We start from the raw sequence: 19,210 nt of genomic DNA on the forward strand, positions 1-19,210 counted from the left end.
GTCTAGAAACCATTTTTCTTTTAGTCCTGTCTCTTATAAGCAAAGTGTCACTGGATTGTGTTTTTTCAACCTGGTATGAAAGTTATTTCCTTTAAATATGGAAGTATAGTATCTTCTTAAAATTAATAGTATGATCTTAGTTCATCTTATTTTATTTTTACTTATCCTTTAACATTGGCTATTTGCTCTATGCACTATATTTTCTCTGGTGACTTGAAAATTCACATCCTGTTTTAATTCTGCCTTTAAATTTTGCAAAAGCATTCTCAACCTTTGCTTTTTCTGATTACCAAAGTCAGTGTAATCAGTACGTGGAGCAGTACGTTTTTTCTTCCTCCCCTTCTTCATTTATGTTTCTTCAAGCCACTATCACCTACTATAATATGTAGCACTCAGAAAATTATTAGTACTTTTGGCATTGTCTGCTACAATTTTTATTTTCAGGCAGTATTTTGTACTTCCATTACTTAGACATAACTATTTTGCTGGTTTCCATGTATACCATTAGATCTTTTCTACCTTGATTTATCCTGTTTTGAGCTCTTAATTTTGGCGCTTCTTAGGCTTCTAGAGGAGATCTTCAAATAGTAGTTGAAGAAAAGGATGTGGTTGAATCTCTGCATATGTACCTTTTCACACAAATGTCAGCTGGGCCATGTGTAAACTTGTGGAGTAACGTTTCTTCCCAAATTTATTTGCTGTTGTTTCTTTGTATTCTGGCCAGCAACGCGACTTCCTTGCCTAATTAGCACTGGGGCGTCCCTCAAGGCTTGTTTGGCCCTTTGCCTTGTCCAGTCGTTGGCCCTCTGTTGTTACCCCATCCTTGAAGCCCCTTTCCTGCCCTCATGGGCACTGGGCTGATCTCAGTCCCATTCAGTTCCTTTCCATTTCCTCTCCTTCCTTCCTTAAATCATCGTGCTTGGGAGATACAACTAAGTGACAGGTGGATTAATTAGTGATACTGAAAGTTCACTTGATTGTGAGCAAGTACATAAATGCAATTTAACTAGCTTTTACCAACTGAAAAAAGTCAGTATATTTTAATGTGATGAGATATACTGAAGAAAGGATAAATGAAAAAAGATGAAGTAGGATTTTCACAAATTTCTAGATTAGGCGATACTGAAGATGTATAGACGTTTTCTGAACATGCAGTCTCTCTGTAGATTTACGATATTGTTGGTTTTGTTCACATCACTGCCTTACTTATGGGTTTCAGTCTTTGGAAGAAGATGTGGTGGCCATCGTGGGCTGGGGAAAGCAGTGCTTTCTTCAGTTCTAATTTGCTTTTCAGACTAAAGTTTATAAATTCTGTGAGTCCATGTTATCAAAGAAGCTTAAAACAACTTTTTTTCCACTTCAATAATTTATTTTCAGGAATTCCCTGGTTTCCCAGTGGTTAGGACTACAAGCTTTCACATTGCGGCCAATAAATAAATAATTTATTTGCTATTTGAATGCTGGAGTAAGTTCAGAGGAATTGGCTATTGCTATTGATAATAAAATTCAATTCAACAAATATCTTCTGAATACTTACTATGTGTAATGCACTGGAGTAAACAAATTTTAAATTCTTTTTTGGTAGTTGGGAATTCATTAAATTATGTCCGTACAGCGGGCTACCTTATGCAGCCATTAATAATTTTTGGAGAATGCATGGTGTGCTCAGTTGTGTTTTTGTGAGCCTTTGGACTGTAGCCTGCCTGGGATTTTCCAGGCAAGAATACTGGAGTGGGTTGCCATTTCCTTCTCCAAAAATATTTTGAAGAATATTTAAAGATATAGGAAATGCTGACAATAATATATTAAGTTAGAAAACACTTTACAAAGTGATATATTCAATTTAATTTAGCTTAAAAAGATTTCAAAAGACTAAAAAGAATATGTCCCTAAATGTTACTATTGTTTACTTCTAGATGAGTTAAAAAAAAAAAACTTTTACATATTCTAATTTTTTTATAGGAAAAACAAATCAACTTAATAACTAGATGATAATATGATTTTGTTGTTTTTTTAAGGATATAGCCCAGCTCTGTAGGATTCAAGGGGATGGGCCCAATCATCCCCATTTCAAAGATCTATTTTCACCTCCCAGAAAAGGTGGAATGGAAGCGGGGCCTTGAACGGAGGGCAAAATATCAATAGCAGATACACAGAAAGAATGACACGTGGGCTTCCCGGGTGGCACATTGGTTAAAGAATCTGCCTGCCAATGCAGGAAATGCATTTCTGTGATGAATATTTTACCACAATTAAGAACTAAAAAAAGTAAATAAAACCTATTCAACTTGGTTTGAACCAATTTTTCCCAGACTTGTTTGATTATGGAGCTCTCTGATCAAAAGAAAAAATATTTTAAAGTAGAACATATATTCACATCCTTTAGTTGTAAGAAGAACATACTTTGGGGAACATTCACACTTACCTGGGGGCAGGGAAGAGGAATTAAGTTCCTCATTTCCTCACCCCCTGTTGTAACTCAGTACATTTCTTTAAAAACATTATTAGAATGGTGGTTGGGCTTTTATTTAGGAAAATTATGGATCAGTTAGTCTTTCCCAGCCTGACCTAGTGACGTTATTTCTGTGGGAGCTTTAAAACACTTTAACCTGAAAAGGAAATTCTAGAACCCAATCCACTCAAATTGAAGGTAGATTTACTTCAATAAGACACAATCACACTTTATGCAGAACTTTGCAAATTACTTTGAAAAGATAGGAGGTTCTGCCTATTTGGGGCAACTTCTACCCTCTCTTCTCTGGGCCGCCTTTTAATAACCTGTCCTGAATAGATATCAAGACTTTTGCTTTGGTTACCTTTCTGAGTTCTTGTTTCAGTTAACAGTTAGTTGCTCAGTCATGTCGGACTCTTTGCAACCCCATGGCGTGTAGCCTGCCAGGCTTCTCTGTCCATGGAATTCTCCAGGCAAGAATACTAGAGTGGGTTGCCATTCCCTTCTCCAGGGGATATTCCTCACACAGAGATTGAACTCGGGTCTTCTGCATTGCAGGCAGACTCCTTACCATCTGAGCCACTAAGAGCCTATCTAAAGCCCCAAGCCCTGTACAACTCAAGAGGGTGTTCTTGTGCAGTGCACACCCTGTGCAGCTGCCCTTTCCCAGAAACACCCTCAAGTCGCTTCCTTTTTCTATTGTCCACCCCAGGAATTGGAATCCTGCCTCAAAATTTGAACATAGGGTCACCCTTTCCATACTAACTTCTTTCTTTAATTGAAAAAGACATGCTTTTTATAAAAACTTCAAACCTTACCAGAAGTACATTTCCCACAATCCCCTGTTGGGTAATTATCATTAACAACTGACAGATAATTTTTAAAATTTTTCTTACCAATTCATATACTAGTACATGCACGTGCATTTTACTGAAACTTCTGCTTTACCTGCTGTTTGCAGCTCACTTTGTTTTTTCTTCACTTAAGTATGCATCTGGGGCCTCTTTCCATTTTGGCAAATAGAGATCTATTTCATGATTTAATGGCTGTATTGTATTTCACTATTTGGATCTACCTTGATTTATCTAACTGGTCCCATTGATAGACAATTGGAGTTTTTCCAGCTTTGTGCTATTGCATAAATGGAGCAATGAATAATCTGAAGCATGTAAATCTTTGCACAAATGCAAAAGAGTTTCTCTAGGATATATTCCTAGATAGAGTAACTAGGTCAAATGATAACAAACATCTTAAAATTTAACAGACAAAATCATCTTCTCCCTTTGCTCTCCCACTAGTGTGGTCAAGGATCTGTCCCCTCCACCTCACCAACACTGGCAAGCCTTTTTCATCTTTACTAATCTAATAGGTGAAATGTATTAGTTTGTGTGAAAAAAAATTTTTTTACCTGTCTTCCCATTGCAAAATTCTGGAGTCATACCGAATACTTGCAGTTGAACATTTTTCACTTGTTTATCAGCCATTTGTATTTCTTTGAATTCTTTCCCAGACTTCTACTTGGTTATGCACTTTAATTCCTCATTTCTGAGCTCTACCTGCCAGGATGGAAAATCTGTTGCTTCCCTCCAGACCCTGTGCTGACCACCCCTTCCTGCCTCAGAGTTAGAGTGATGCCCAGCCCAGGACTCTTGGTGGCAAAGACCTGGGGTGACTCCCAATTGCTCCATGTATTTGTGTGACCTCTGATAATTTTCCTAACTTCTCTATGCCCCAGATTCCTCATTTGAAAACTGAGTTGGTAAAATTGTCTACAACAAAGGGTTGCCTTCAGGATTAAATGGAATAGTTGTTATGTAAAGCTCTTAGTCTAAACATTCAGGAAACACTAGTATTATTATTGCTCTAATAAAGTGTACTCATTGTTTTCTGATTTGTGCTTTCTGGCCAGTATCACTACTGAGACGGTGAAGGATATGGAGAAAGCCTTTGAAAATGGAGCTATGCTAAAACATTTACTGTGTTCTTATACCTTCTCTATTGCCATGATTGTCCTGGGACTCAAACATGAATGAGACAGCTTGGCTCTGAAGATAACACTTGCCAATATTATTCTGTGCATATCTGTTTTCTCTCTTTATTGTAACTGAGTTACACATAATCAGAGGTTACAACCTAATGTGGATAAATATTTCAATTTCTCATATTTATAGAGTGTTGTAGGTTGTTGTTGTTTTTTATTTCAGCCAGCATTTAGAAGTTAGGATGTTAATATAAAAATCTAGATTTCCAGCTTTTCTTGAGTAATGGAAATGTTAACAGGCATCTGGGCCTCCCTGGTGGCTCATATGGTACAGAATCTGCCTGCAGTATGGGAGACCCAGGTTCTATCCCTGGGTCTGGCAGATTCCTTGGAGAAAGGAATGGCTACCCACTCCAGTATTCTTGCCTGGAGAATTCCATGAACAGGCGAGTCTGGTGGACTGCAGTCCATGGTCTTTGACTGTGTGGATTACAACAAACTGTGGAAAATTCTTAAAGAGATAAGAATACCAGGCCACCTTACCTGTCACCTGAGAAACCTGTATGCAGGTCAAGAATCAACAGAACTGGGCATCAGATAATGGACTGGTTCCAAATGGGCAAAGGAGTACGTCAAGGCTGTACATTGTCACCCTGCTTATTTAACTTCTATGCAGAGTACATCATGCGAAATGCTGGGCTGGAGGAAGCACAAGCTGGAGTCAAGATTACTTAGAGAAATAGCAACAATCTCAGATATGCAGATAGTACCTCTCTAGTGACAGAAAGGGAAGAAGAGCTAGAAAACCTCTTAGGAGGATGAAAGAGAGAATGAAAAGGCTGGCTTAAACTCAGCATTAAAACTAAGATCATGGCCTCCAGTCCCATCACTTTATGGCAAATAGAAGAGGAAAAAGTAGAAACAGTGACAGATTTTATTTTCTTGGGCTCCAAAATCAGTGCAGACAGTGACTGTAGCCAGGAAATCAAAAGACGCTTGCTCCTTGGAAGGAAAACTGTAACATACCTGGACAGCGTATTAAAAAGCCGACAAAAGTCCATATAGTCAAAGCTCTGGTTTTTCCAGTAGTCGTGTACGGATGTGAGAGTTGGACCATAAAGAAGGCTGAGTGCTGAAGAACTGATGGTTTCAAGCTATGGTGCTGGAGAAGACTCTTGAGAGTCCCTTGGACTGCAAGGAGATCAAACCAGTCAATCCTAAAGGAAATCAACCCTGAATATTCATTAGAAGGACTGATGCTGAAGCTGAAGCTCTAGTACTTTGGCCACCTGATGCGAAGAGCCGGCTCATTGGAAAAGACCCTGATGGACTGTGGAGGTGCGGACAGTGGAGGCAGACTGCCTGCCTGGCTCTCGTACAGCTCCCCCTGGGCAACAGGGCCCACCAGTTTCAATTGAGGAGGCGAGTTGGAACCCCTCTTGTATTTGAGACCATAGCTAGGGTGAACACTACCTCAACTTGAGCAGCCTCTTGGCCAATTTCCCCCCAAAATGACCAGACAAGGACCTGGGTGGTCAGGCCCGGATGACAGATTCCTCATCACAGTGCTGACCCCTCCTGGCTTCCCACAGGCAGACATGTATCTGAGGGCTCCATCCTGTGTTCCAGGCAGCTTGCACTTCCTTTTTGAGTATTTATATTTTATCATCATTTTTTTGTTTATATATCTATTTCCCTTACCAGAATGTAAGCGCCTTGATTGCAGGGGCTGTACTTTATCACTTTAATATCCTTCGTGCCCAGGGCATAAGTTTGGTAAATATTCTCGAATGGATTTAAATTTTCATAATTTTATTGACTCTTTTGCCATATGAAAAGTTGTTTTCTAAATGCAACACAGGGAGGTCTAAAGTGTAGCTTATATTCTGAAGGAGCTTGTTATCCAGTTGGGCAGATAAGCTCAATCAGTCATTCATTCATCGTCAGTCATTTGCATATAGTGAGTGTCTAAGTCTGGAGCTTGGCATTGGGGATATGATATCCAGGTGTGTACTCCACTCGTAGGCGGCTTTCAGTTAAGGAGAGATGGATATAAAATGATATAAAGTGAGTACAGCATAAGGTGATAAGTACAGTGATAGGATTTCTAAAGGTTGTTAAAAACATGGAATAAAAAATAAAGAGCTCAAAAGAGTAATGAAAGACCCAACACAAAGCAGTGCATGACTTGGTAGTTGTGATTAGAAGAAAAGCCCGGGTTTCCTGGGTCCACCGAGCGGGCATTGAGAAGTGTCTGCTGAGAAAGAGTTTTCTCTGAAATCAGTGGTTTGCAGTACACATCAGTACAGCTAAGGTGCAAAGAAAGCCCATGTTAGAAACACCTGTTCCACTTTGCTTGGCCTAGTGTTTCCCAAGCTTTTGTGAGTGTGAAACTCTTTTTCTCCCCACTGTTTAGCATCCTATGGAACTGACATTCCTTGAAGTCGTTCTGGGAAATACTGATGTAGATACCATCTGTAATTATTATTACTGTTTTTTTGGCCTCGCCACACAGAATGTTGGATCTTACTTCCCTGACCTGGGATTGAATTTGTACTCCCTTGCAAGTAGAAGTGCAAAGTCTTAACCCCTGGACCACCAGGGAATTCCCACCATCTGTAATTAGATAGCTAGTGACTCTTAACATTTTAGGAGATGTGGATCCTTTGAGAAGTTAACAGTGGGGGATGGGGAAAATTGTGAACACTTCATGCATTCCTTGAAGCCCATCCAGCATCGCTCTCCATGGTCAGTTCAGTTCAGTTGCTCAGTGGGGTCCAACTCTTTGCGACTCCATGGGCTGCAGCATGCCAGACCTCCCTGTCCGTCACCAACTCCCAGAGCTTGCTCAAACTCTTGTCCATCAAGTCGATGATGCCATCTAACCATCTCATCCTCTGTTGTCCCCTTCTCTTCCTGCCTTCAATCTTTCCTAGCATCAGGATCTTTTCCAGTGAGTCAGTTCTTCCCATCAGGTGTCCAAAGTATTGGAGCTTCAGCTTCAGCATCAGTCCTTCCATTGAATATTCAGGGTTGATTTCCTTTAGGATTGACTGGTTTAATCTCCTTGCAGTCCAAGGGACTCTCAAGAGTCTTCTCCAACACCACAGTTCAAAAGCATCAATTCTTCAGCGCTCAGCTTTCTTTATGGTCCAACTCTCACATCCATACATGACTACTGGAGAAACCATAGCTTTGACTAGATGGATCTTTGTTGGAAAAGTAATGTCTCTGCTTATTAATACGCTGTCTAGGTTGTCATAGCTTTTCTTCCAAGGAGCAAGTGTCTTTTAGTTTCATGGCTGCAGTCACCATCTGCAGTGATTTTGGAGCCCAGAAAATAAAGTCTCACTGTTTGCATTGTTTCCCCATCTATTTGCCATAAAGAGATGGGACCAGATGCCATGATCTTAGTTTTTTGAATGTTGAATTTTAAGCCAACTTTTTCACTCTCCTCTTTCACTTTCATCAAGAGACTCTTCAGTTCTTCTTTGCTTTCTGCCCTAAGGGTGGTGTCATCAGCATATCTGAGGTTACTGATATTTCTCCAGGCAATCTTGATTCCAGCTTTGCTTCATTCAGCCCGGTATTTCGCATGATGTACTCTGCATAGATGTTAAGTAAGCAGGGTGACAATATACAGCCTTGATGTACTCCTTTCCCAATTTGGAACCAGTCCGTTGTTCCATGTTAGGTTCTAACTGTTGCTTCTTGACCTGCATACAGATTTCTCAGGAGGCAGGTAAGGTGGTCTGGTATTCCCATCTCTTGAAGAATTTCCCACACTTTTTTGTGATCCACACAGTCAAAGGCTTTGGCATTGTCAATAAAGAAGAAGTAGATGTTTTTCTGGAACTCTCTTGCTTTTTCAATGATCCAGTGGATGTTGGCAATTTATCTCTGGTTCCTCTGCCTTTTCTAAATCCAGCTTGAACATCTGGAAGTTCTCGGTTCACATATTGTTGAAGAGAAGGGAGCACAAGAAGAGAAGGGGGCAAATCCCAGCTAGGAGGGATCCATGTGGGCAGAAAAAAAAAGAGATTGGGAAAAAAGGGTTTGTTTGACTTTGAAGGAAGAACAGATGGGGCAGAGAGAGAAGGGACCACAGTGCAGTTGGGGGCAGCCAACTGTAGAAGGCCTGAGAGGGCAGGCATGGAATTACCAGTCCTTAATGACCAATCGCCTATGACGGTTAAGGGAGATCCAAGGCCATGAACAGCTCTACTAACAGAGTCTGGAGTCAGAAGAATTATTCACAGAAACAGCAAAATCACAGAACTGAAATCTTCTACATGTCAAACCTATGTTATTATCATGTTGAAATGCTCGAACTTGCCTTTTTTCCTCTCCCTCCCCCAACTTACCTTTATTAACTAGTGCTGAATCTCCCAATTGAAAAATTCACTTTCAGAATCAGATTTGCCATCTAACTGGGCATCCTACCTTGAACAGTTAAAAATCCAATTGGTCTGACTTCTAATTTTAGAAGGAATCAAGCTGACCTTCATCGCGCTGTTGCTAACCGGAGCCGGTTACCTGGGTGACTAGATTTACAATATGTCAGTATGCAAATACCATCTGCCCAAGAGGAGGAAGGAAGGCCTTCCTCCTCTGGGGGTTGTCAGCAGTTCTGGAAATGTCTTCCTCTGGGAATGGAGAGGAGGCTCGCCAGAGAGGAGGAAAACCAGAAAAGATGCAATTTTTCAATGTTACAGTCCACCTCACTCTAGGAGGGAGCACAGGAGTTTGTGGTTTGCCTTATGTTGCCCTTTAAGGTAGTCCACTAGGATATACGTGGAGGTCGTAGATTTTGCATTTCTTGGGCAGAGAGGGAGCCAACAAGGTAGGGTAGCATTTATTACTTTAGTGTATTTAGATTCAGATAATTGCAGTAGCTTAATGAAACCTTTCAGTGTGCGATTCTTATTTTCCACAATGCCTTTACAAGTCTGATTTCAACTGATAAGAGTGCCTGAGCAGAGAAGGAGCCTGCTGCTTTTCTTGGGCTCTCAAGAAGGTTGAAGAGAAGGGGATGTTTCATCTCCTTTTCCCTCACATCATCTTCACTGGGGAAGCTGAAGGGATTTTCTCCACAGAATATCTATATTCAGCGCCTGTCCTGTGTATCAGTTTCAGGCTAAGGTTTAGAGTCACTTTTGGAAACATTCAGATCCGAAGGCAGGCAGGGAAGTTCTTTTCCTTTTCATGAAATAACTGTCACATCAGCTGTCAGCTGCAGGAATTTCTTCCACCCACCTGTTTTCTGAGTCCAAATTAGATGGACTCATTAATTTTTACTTTAAAACCTCAAGGACTTGTAGGGGTGTGTATGCTTCCTTTAATTGCCATGTGTCAGAATTTGTGTAGGAGGAAGTTTCCAGGAGTAGAGTGAGAACCCTTGTACTCTTAGCTTCTAATTTTGTACCCCCTGGTAGCTTCCCCCGTGACCTCGTTCGTCTCTGCTTGCTCTTGTTGAGACTGCTATCTCCCACATCTTTGGGGAAAAAAAAAAAAAAAAAAAACTCCTAACATCTACCTAAAACTGTCAGCAGCATGAAGGAGTGAGGAAAGTCACTTTACTTCCCAGGGTCCTTTTACCCAGCCTTAGCTAGCACTGTGTAGCAGCATTTTCTCTCTTTTTTTCCCCAAACAACCACCTTTTTAGTTGATTTGCAATGTTGTGTTCATTTCTGTGATTCAGTTTTTTCTGATTCTTTCTTACAAGAATATTACATGATATTGAATATATAGTTCCCTGTGCTACACTAGTAAATCCTTGTTGCTTAGTTATCTTACATGTATTAGCTGTGTATCTGTTAATCCCAAACTCCTAATTTATCCCCCACCTTTCCCCTTTGGTAACCACAAGTGTGTTTTCTATGTGAGTTTATTTCTGTTTCATCAATAACTTCATTTGTATCATTTTTTTAGATTCCACATATATTGTATGATATTTGTCTTTGTCTGATTTACTTCACTTAGTATGGTAATCTCTAGGTTCATTCATGTTGCTATGAATGGCATTTCATTCTTTTTCATGGCTGAGTAGTATTCCTGTGTGTGTGTGTGTGTGTGTGTGTGTGTGTGTGTGTGTGTATACACACCACATCTTTATCCATTCATCAGTTAATGGACAGTTAGGTTGCTTCCATGTCTTGGCTATTGTAAATAGTGCTACTATGAAAATAGGGGTGCATGTATCTTTTTGAATTAGATTTATTTTTCTGTGATCTGTCTTCAAAGGTCCTGGAACATAGTGAAGTTTTGCTGTGAGCAAGTAAATGTCCAGAATTTATTTGCAGGCTGTGACTTCCTCCTGCTTCCTTCTTAACAGGCTAATGTCTCTCCACATACAGGCCAAGCCCCATTTTCTGTGTGACGCCCTCCTGGATATCTATAGCCCATGCCACTCCCTTTCTGACCCTCACACGCTTTCCACGTGTGTTATATAATTAGTGCTTTGATCTGCTATCTTAGCTCCTAATCGTCTGTAGTGTCGTGTTTGGCTCTTTGTTGTCCCACCAGAGTAATGAAAAGACACCGTCAGGCTGGAGAGTTGCCCAGGGTATCTGTTGATTGAATGTGCCCAGGTGTCAAATGTGGTGACATGAGCAAGCAAGGCCATACTTGTCCCATAATTTACTCTTGGTTTTTGAAGTCAATTGTTTGATTTTCTTATTTCCACAAGTAACTTAAAATTATTTAACGTAAGTATGAGACATTATTGGTGAGAATGTAAAATGGTGCACCTGCTTTGGACGTCTGGCAGTTCCTCAAAAGGTTAAACATAGATATGGCCAAGCAAGTCCACCCCTAGGTATCTACCCAAGACATGGAAACAAGTCCACACAAAGACTCGTACACATACATTCATTGCAGCATTCCTCGTTAATAGCCCAAAAGTGGAAATAACCCAAATGTCTGTCAAGTGATAAATGAACACATGTGGAATATTATTTGGTAGTTAAAAAAGAAGGAAATACTGATACATGGTACAACATGGATGAATCGCAAAAGCATTATGCCAGCACTGTTTACAATAGCCGAGACATGGAAACAACCTCAATGTCCATTGACAGATGAATGGATAAAGCAAATGCGCTATATGGAATACTGCTGCTGCTGCTGCTAAGTCACTTCAGTCGTGTCTGACTCTGTGCGACCCCATAGACGGCAGCCCATCAGGCTCCGCTGTCCCTGGGATTCTCCAGGCAAGAACACTGGAGTGGGTTGCCATTTCCTTCTCCATTGCATGAAAGTGAAAAGTGAAAGTGAAGTCGCTCAGTCGTGTCCGACTCTTAGCGACCCCATGGACTGCAGCCTACCAGGCTCCTCCGTCAATGGGATTTTCCCGGGAAGAATGCTGGAGGGGGTTGCCATACCCTCTTCCAGGGAATCTTCCTGACCAAAGGATCGAACCCACTGTTTCCTGTGTCTCCTGCATTGCAGGTGGATTCTTTACCGCTGAGCCACGGGGGAAGCCCAACTCAACTATCCTTCAATTTAGAAAGAAAGAGTACGCTAAGTGAAGGAAGTCAGTCACAAAAGGTCACACATATTGTACGATTCCATTTATATGAACTGTCCAGAATGGACACATCTGTAGTGACCGAAAGTAGATTAGTGGTTGCAGGAGCTGGGAGGAGGGGAGGATGGGGAGTTAGCAATAATGGGTGTGGAGTTTCTTTTGGGGATGATGAAAATACTCTGGAATGAGATAGTGGCAACGGTTGCACAACCTTGTGAATAAACTAAAAACTACCGAATTGTGTACTTAAAAAAAACAACTAGCAAGTACACAAAACTACTTAAATCTACTGCAGAGTTTAAAGTCATTTCCAGGATTACTTTTTCAAGAGTAGCTGTCACCTAGAATAAAATAAAGAGTGACTTAAACTGTAAGAAAAACACAATAAAGGCAAATTACCAAGAATGGCTTTTTTCTTGCCTCAAATCTTTGACTATAAGTCATACACATCTGATTCGTAAGTAAGTTCTACAGGACTGTTTGCTGCCTTCTACACTGTGATTCTGTAATTTGCTGCATTCCTGGCTGGGCCATCTAAATAATGCTGTATGCAGCTTCTATAACAGAAATAGAAGTGCCTTTTCAGGTCATGCCCACCACCCCCCACACCCAGACTCCCTAAGGTAATAATTCATAGCTGCTTCTCTGTGGTGCCCTTATAGAGTGATGTAACTATTGTGAATATGTTGGGGCCTTTTTGACTTAAAGGGATTTGTTGCATTTTCATCTTCTGTTTGCAGACAGAGCATTTCAAAGGGACACCCTCCAACCCCCTGAAAAGTAACCATCTCAGTTCATCAGTGCTTTATCAGAAAGGTCTTCTGACGTAAATAAATGGTAGAGTTGAAATCTCTCCCAGGGCTGGCTCAGTGCTTTTTTTTGGAAGACCGATTTCACGTGCCCAAGCACCACTTAAAATGAGCCTTTCAAGAGTGAGATACAAGAAAGAAATGAGCATTGACTTTAAAATGTCATGTGACCACATCACACCCGTTAGGATGGCTATTATTGAAAAACAAACAAACAAAAAACAGAAAGTGACCAGTGTTGGCAAGGATGCAGAGAAATTGGAATCCTTGTGCATTGCTGCTGGAAATAAAATGGTGCAGCTGCTGTGGAAAACAGTTTTGTGGTTCCTTAAAAAGTTAAACATAGAATTATCATCAGATCAGATCAGATCAAATCTGTCTTTCAGTCATGTCCGACTCTTTGTGACCCCATGAATCACAGCATGCCAGGCCTCCCTGTCCATCACCAAGTCCCGGAGTTCACCCAGACTCACATCCATCGAGTCAGTGATGCCATCCAGCCATCTCATCCTCTGTCGTCCCCTTTTCTTCTTGCCTCCAATCCCTCCCAGCATCAGAGTCTTTTCCAATGAGTCAACTCTTCACATGAGGTGGCCAAAGTACTGGAGTTTCAGCTTTAGCATCATTCCTTCCAAAGAAATCCCAGGGCTGATCTCCTTCAGAATGGACTGGTTGGATCTCCTTGCAGTCCAAGGGACTCTCAAGAGTCTTCTCCAACACCACAGTTCAAAAGCATCAATTCTTTGGCGCTCAGCCTTCTTCACAGTCCAACTCTCACATCCATACATGGCCACAAGAAAAACCATAGCCTTGACTAGACAGACCTTTGTTGGCAAAGTAATGTCTCTGCTTTTCAATATGTTATCTAGGTTGGTCATAACTTTCCTTCCAAGGAGTAAGCGTCTTTTAATTTCATGGCTGCAGTCGCCATGTGCAGTGATTTTGGAGCCCAGAAAAATAAAGTCTGATACTGTTTCCACTGTTTCCCCGTCTATTTCCCATGAAGTGATGGAACCGGATGCCATGATCTTCGTTTTCTGAATGTTGAGCTTTAAGCCAACTTTTCATATGATCCAGCAATTCCCCGTATAAGTGTGAACTCGAAAGAATTGAAAGCGGGGACTCAGATACTTGTACAGCACTGTTCATAGCAGCATTAGTCACAATAATAGCCAGAGGGTGGAAGCAACCCAAATACCCATCAGTAGATGAATGAAGAAGTATCCATGGTATACACATACAATGGAATGTTTTTCAGCCTTAAAAATGAATAACATTCTGACACATGCTACAGCATAGATGAACCTTGAAAACATGATGCTAAAGTGAAGTAAACCAATCAAAAAAGGACACCCATTGTATGATTTCATTTATATGAGGTGTCTAGAATAGACACATTCATAGACAGGAAGTAGATTAGAGGTTACTAGGAACTGGGTGGAGGATGAAAATTGCTATTCTAATAGGGATGGAGTTTCTTTTTGAAATGATGAAAAAATTCAGAAATGGACGGTAGTGATGGTTGCACAAACATTGTGAATGCACTTGCTGCCCCTGAATTGTACATTTAAAAATTGCTAAAATGGTAAATTTTGTTAAGTATTTATATACCACAATTTAAAAAGATGAAAAAAAGAATCCTGTGAAGAATAACATTCTGGTTCATCATTTTGTCTCTACGTCCTTTTTTCTCCCCACTCTTTGAATACACGGTGAACTATATTTTATCGTGGCATTGCCTCCCTTAGCAGGATATGCAGAGAGATGAAAGGATTACCAACTGCCTAGAGAGCAAGAGCAGGGCCACCACTCAGCCTTAAAATACCAGTTGATAGAATCTCTCTCCAGGTCACTAGAATAAGCCTGAGATGTGTCAGAAAGTTATTTATTTATTTATAATTTTATTGCAGTGTAGTTGATTTATAATGTTCTGTTAGTTTCTGATGTACAGCAAAGTAATTCAGTTACACACATACATATTTTTTTCATATTCTTTTCCATTACAGTTTATTACAGGTTATTTAATATAGTTCCCTATGCTATACAGTAGGGCCTTGTTTTTTTAATCCATTTTAAATATAAGAGTTTGCAATGGCTGATCCCGAACTCCCAATCCATCCCTCCTCTACCACCGTCCCCCGTTGGCAAACACAAGTCTGTTCTCCATCCATGAGTCTGTTTTAGTTTCATAGATCTCATGAGCGATATATGTTTGAAAAAGGCAAATACAGTCTCTGTCTTTAAAGCCTTTCTCTTTCTGACTTACTGCACTTAGTAGGATCATCTCCTGATCCACCCGTGTTGCTGCAGATGGCAGCATTTCAGTCTTTATTTGTTGTTGTCGTCTAGTCACTCAGTCACGTCTGACTCTTTGCGACCCCATGGACTGCAGCACACCAGGCTTCCCTGTCCTTCACCATCTCCTGGAGCTTGCTCAGACTCATGTCCATCAAGTCAGTGATGCCATCCAACCATCTCATTCCTCTGTCGTCCCCTTCTCCTCCTGCCTTCAATCTTTCGCAGGGTCTTTTCCAGTGAGTCGGCTCTTCGCATCAGGTGGCCAAGGTATTGGAGCTTCAGATTCAGCATCAGTCCTTCCAGTGAATATTCGGGGTTGATTTTCTTTAGGATTGACTGGTTTGATCTCCTTGCAGTCCGAGAGACTCTCAAGAGTCTTCTCCAGCACCACAGCTCAAAAGCATCAATTCTTCGGCATTCAGCCTTCTTTATGGTCCAACTCTCACATCCATACATGACCACTGGAGAAACCATAGCTTTGTCTAGATGGACCTTTGTCAGCAAAGTAATGTCTGTGCTTTTTAATATGCTATCTAGGTTTGTCATAGCTTTTCTTCTAACGAGCAAGTGTCTTTTAATTTCGTGGCTGTGGTCACCATCTGCAGTGATTTTGGAGCCCAAGAAAATAAAGTCTGTCACTGTTTCCATTGTTTCCCCATCTATATGCCATGAAGTGATGGGACTGGATGCCATGATCTTAATTTTTTGAATATTGAGTTTTAAGCCAGCTTTTTCACTCTACTCTTTCACCTTCATCAAGAGTCTCTTTAGATCCTCTTCACTTTCTGCCATAAGGGTGGTGTCATCTGCATATCTGAGGTTATTGATATTTCTCCCAGCAATCTTTATGGCTGAGTAGTATTTGTATGTGTGTCTGTGTGTATACCGTATCATCATCCAGTCATCTGTCGATGGGCATTTAGGTTGCTTCTGTATCTTGGCTATTGTGAATAGTGATGCTATGAACATTGGGGTGTGTGTATCTCAGAATGATAGATTTTTAAATGTAGTAATTTCTGGAAATATACCCAATTTACTCCGTTTTGCCTCTCTTCATTAACTGTCTGTGGAGAGCAGGAGTTAACGACCATATACTTTTCTCCATCAGTCATCTGCTTCCTTTTACCAAGGAGGAAACACCTATAGGATGCGATTGCTTAGGAAAATGGTACCTTCCCTGCAGCCAACCACATACCCTATGAGCATCTATGGGCTACAGGCGCCGTTGCAGGCAAGTGAAACCTGGGGTCAGTCCCCCAAAGTGGGGTGAAGACGGATGCTAGAATTTTCCCAACTTTGATCCACATGTCTAATTTGGTCATAACTCTCTCTCCTCATTGCTAGATAGTTAGCAGAGTGCTGAAACCACTTGCCGTGCCAGCTAGCACTTAAGCAAGCAAAGAGGTTCAGTGACCTTCAAATATTACTGAGATCGTGTTGTTCTAGGCTTGAAGTGGCTTGAATAATTCTTTCAAAACATTAAGTTGTTCATTGTTCAGTTGTACATGAAGCAATAAGGGCTACTCTTTGCATTCAGAGTGCCCTTCTGTTCTCAGAAGGTCTCAAAGACACTGAAACTAATTGCTGTCATTCCTACAAGTATTTCTAGCTTTAACCAAAACAATAGCATCCTTTGATGCCACTGGGTGGGTGCAATAGGCTTCAGAAACAGGGGCTTTTCCAGTTCTGGAAAGAGCCTGTTACCTCCATAAGGATAGACCTCTCTCCTAGAATCGCTTCTGGAGAGGCCAAGGTTAAGGAGGTGAGCAGTGACACAGGGGGTGTGGCAAGAAGATGGCACAGGATACATTTCCCAGGAAAGTACTATCTTAGTTTTCTCCCTTTTTGGTCTTGTGATTGGCTGTGGGTTTCTGCTTGGTAGTAAACAAAGAGACTTGATTGCTTTGTAAAGGTCAGCCCTGTCACCAAACCTCTCCATTTACTTGAGTTGCATTTGATTTCACGTTTGTTGAAAAATGGTTCAATGGCTATGATGTCAGCCTCAAGTTTCTTGGGCTTATCAGCCTTGTGTCTTTGAGATGGAACTCAGGAAACACTCCTCTTTGGTGGAGACCAGGTCAACCTTGTTTATAGCTCTACCTCCAGTGTCTATAGGGCCTAGTGTACTCTGTTAGTTCAATGCATGAACCAGAAGGAACTGGACTCTACACCCAGAGTGTCCCCCAACCCATGCCTGGAGAAATCCCATGTTCTGCCCCAAGGGCAGACTACCCTTGTGGTTTTGAACTGAGTCCTGGCAGTTCCTGTCTTTGCTCTGTGGTTTCACATGCTGCTCTCTAAAAGCTAATGTGTTCAGCTTCTCATTTATCAATACTGGGGAATGATACCTCTCACTTGAGCTAATGCTTATAAAATAGCCTCTATATGCTGATAGTTATCATTTTGGCTTTTAAATCTGTGCATTAAGTGAGTTCTCAAGGCTAGAATACCTCCCCCAAGGATAAGTCTGTGTTGGAAGGAGCAGTTAAAGTATGCGCTCTTATTTTTCATATACTATACTCTCCTGTACTCAGTCAAGTGGATCATGCTCCTGGACCTCCCAGTGTACTGGAAACGATTTGCAGTTTTGCACAGTTATAAGCATAGAGTTCTGCTTGCTTGCACCAGCACAAAGCATACCCTGAGCCCTTCCCCTGGCATTAAGTTGCTCTATTTCTATCCAGTTCAGTCCAAAACTTAGGATGGGTTAAGCACCAGCATATGATGCTGTTTATATTAGTTTGTCACGAAAAGGGGATTTTTGAATTAAATGTCGATAACCCAGCTCCTTCTTAAATCTTTTTATCAGCTTTTTCATTCCTGCACCCTGGCATAATGACACACGTATTACGTAAACATGGCACCTCTGAGGGCTGCTTATAAAGATCCGGGAGAAAAGATAAATATGTGATGATGCACTGATATCCTGAAATATGAGCTGCAGGTTTGTATTTTCTTTGTGGCATCGGATATTGGTTTTCGTGCTTTATTGACCTGGCAGGGAGAGAGCTGATGAAACACCGAAGAACTTTACACTTTTTTTCTTTTAAACCTCTCTGTCTACATGGAGAAATCTGAACATTGAATCACAGAGCCAGAAAGACTGATGGGGCTAGCCACTCATGTCTTTGCAGAGCCCAAATCAGATTCAGCCCTCAGAAGTAAAAATACACACCTCACCTTCCCATTGGAAAAAAGGAATTGCAATTGGGCTTGTTGCAGAGTCGCTCCCAGGCAAATGGAGGAGTTGGGCTCTGAACTGTGACAGTCCTGTTCAATAAGAAGCTGGTGTCCTCAGTGACCTGCGTCAAGGTCGGCAGGATTAGGGTGAGTTTGTATTCGGTTAATCACTCTTTCCCTTCTGTCAGGGTCTTTGTCAGTACTGTGTTGCTTGGGAACATCAGCAACAAGAATCCTCTGGAATGCTAATGTTAAAGACATTTAAGTTTAGGGCAGAGCGAGCCAGACATCTCTTCCTGCGTGGCAGAAATCTGGCATCTTGCAGAGCATTGTCTCTAGAGGAAGTCATTTTATAATTCTGTCCCCTGGGCTTAACACCTTCAAATAAGCTTCTAAACCAAAGATCCAGCAAATATAAAAGTCCCTGGCCTTAAAAAAAAAAAGAAAGAAAGAAAAAACTTTTGCATAATCATAAAAATAGAATCACTGATAGATGGCCACCTTGAGGTGTGAAGTAAGTCGCACTCAGGGACAAAATGACATGTTCCAGGTTTTTTAAAGAATTGTGATGAAATATACATCACATAAAATTTACCATTCTAACCATTTTTAAGTGTACTGTTCAGTGGCATTGAGTGCATTCACATTGTTACATAACCATCAACAGCATCCATCCATCCCCAGAACTTTTTCATCATCCCAAAGGGAAACTCTGTCCTGCTGAGCGCTAACTCCCCACCCCTGGCAACCACCATTCTACTTTCAGTCTCTGTGAATTTGACTAGGGATGTCATATAAGTGGATGTTCCCAAGCTTTTTATAATATTTTGGGAGATGTTTGATCTGACTTCCATCTAAGAAAACTTTTACAGGAGGAAACGATGGTCTTGGGCTGATTGTCACAAACAGTTTTCCTGATTGTCAGGTTTTCCACTATTTTGCATCATAGTGGTGTGTATGGC

General features: G+C 41.1%; 1 protein-coding gene across 1 annotated transcript in view; it reads left to right on the forward strand.

Moving 5' to 3' along the window:
- The window catches only part of PITPNC1 (phosphatidylinositol transfer protein cytoplasmic 1), a 274,714-nt gene that overhangs the window by 105,904 nt on the left and 149,600 nt on the right, over nucleotides 1-19,210 (forward strand). The window lies entirely within an intron of this gene.

This window comes from Bos grunniens, chromosome 19 (assembly GCF_055505025.1).
Source record: "Bos grunniens cultivar Pamir isolate PY7600 chromosome 19, Bosgru_T2T1.0, whole genome shotgun sequence".
Lineage (NCBI taxonomy): Eukaryota > Metazoa > Chordata > Mammalia > Artiodactyla > Bovidae > Bos > Bos grunniens.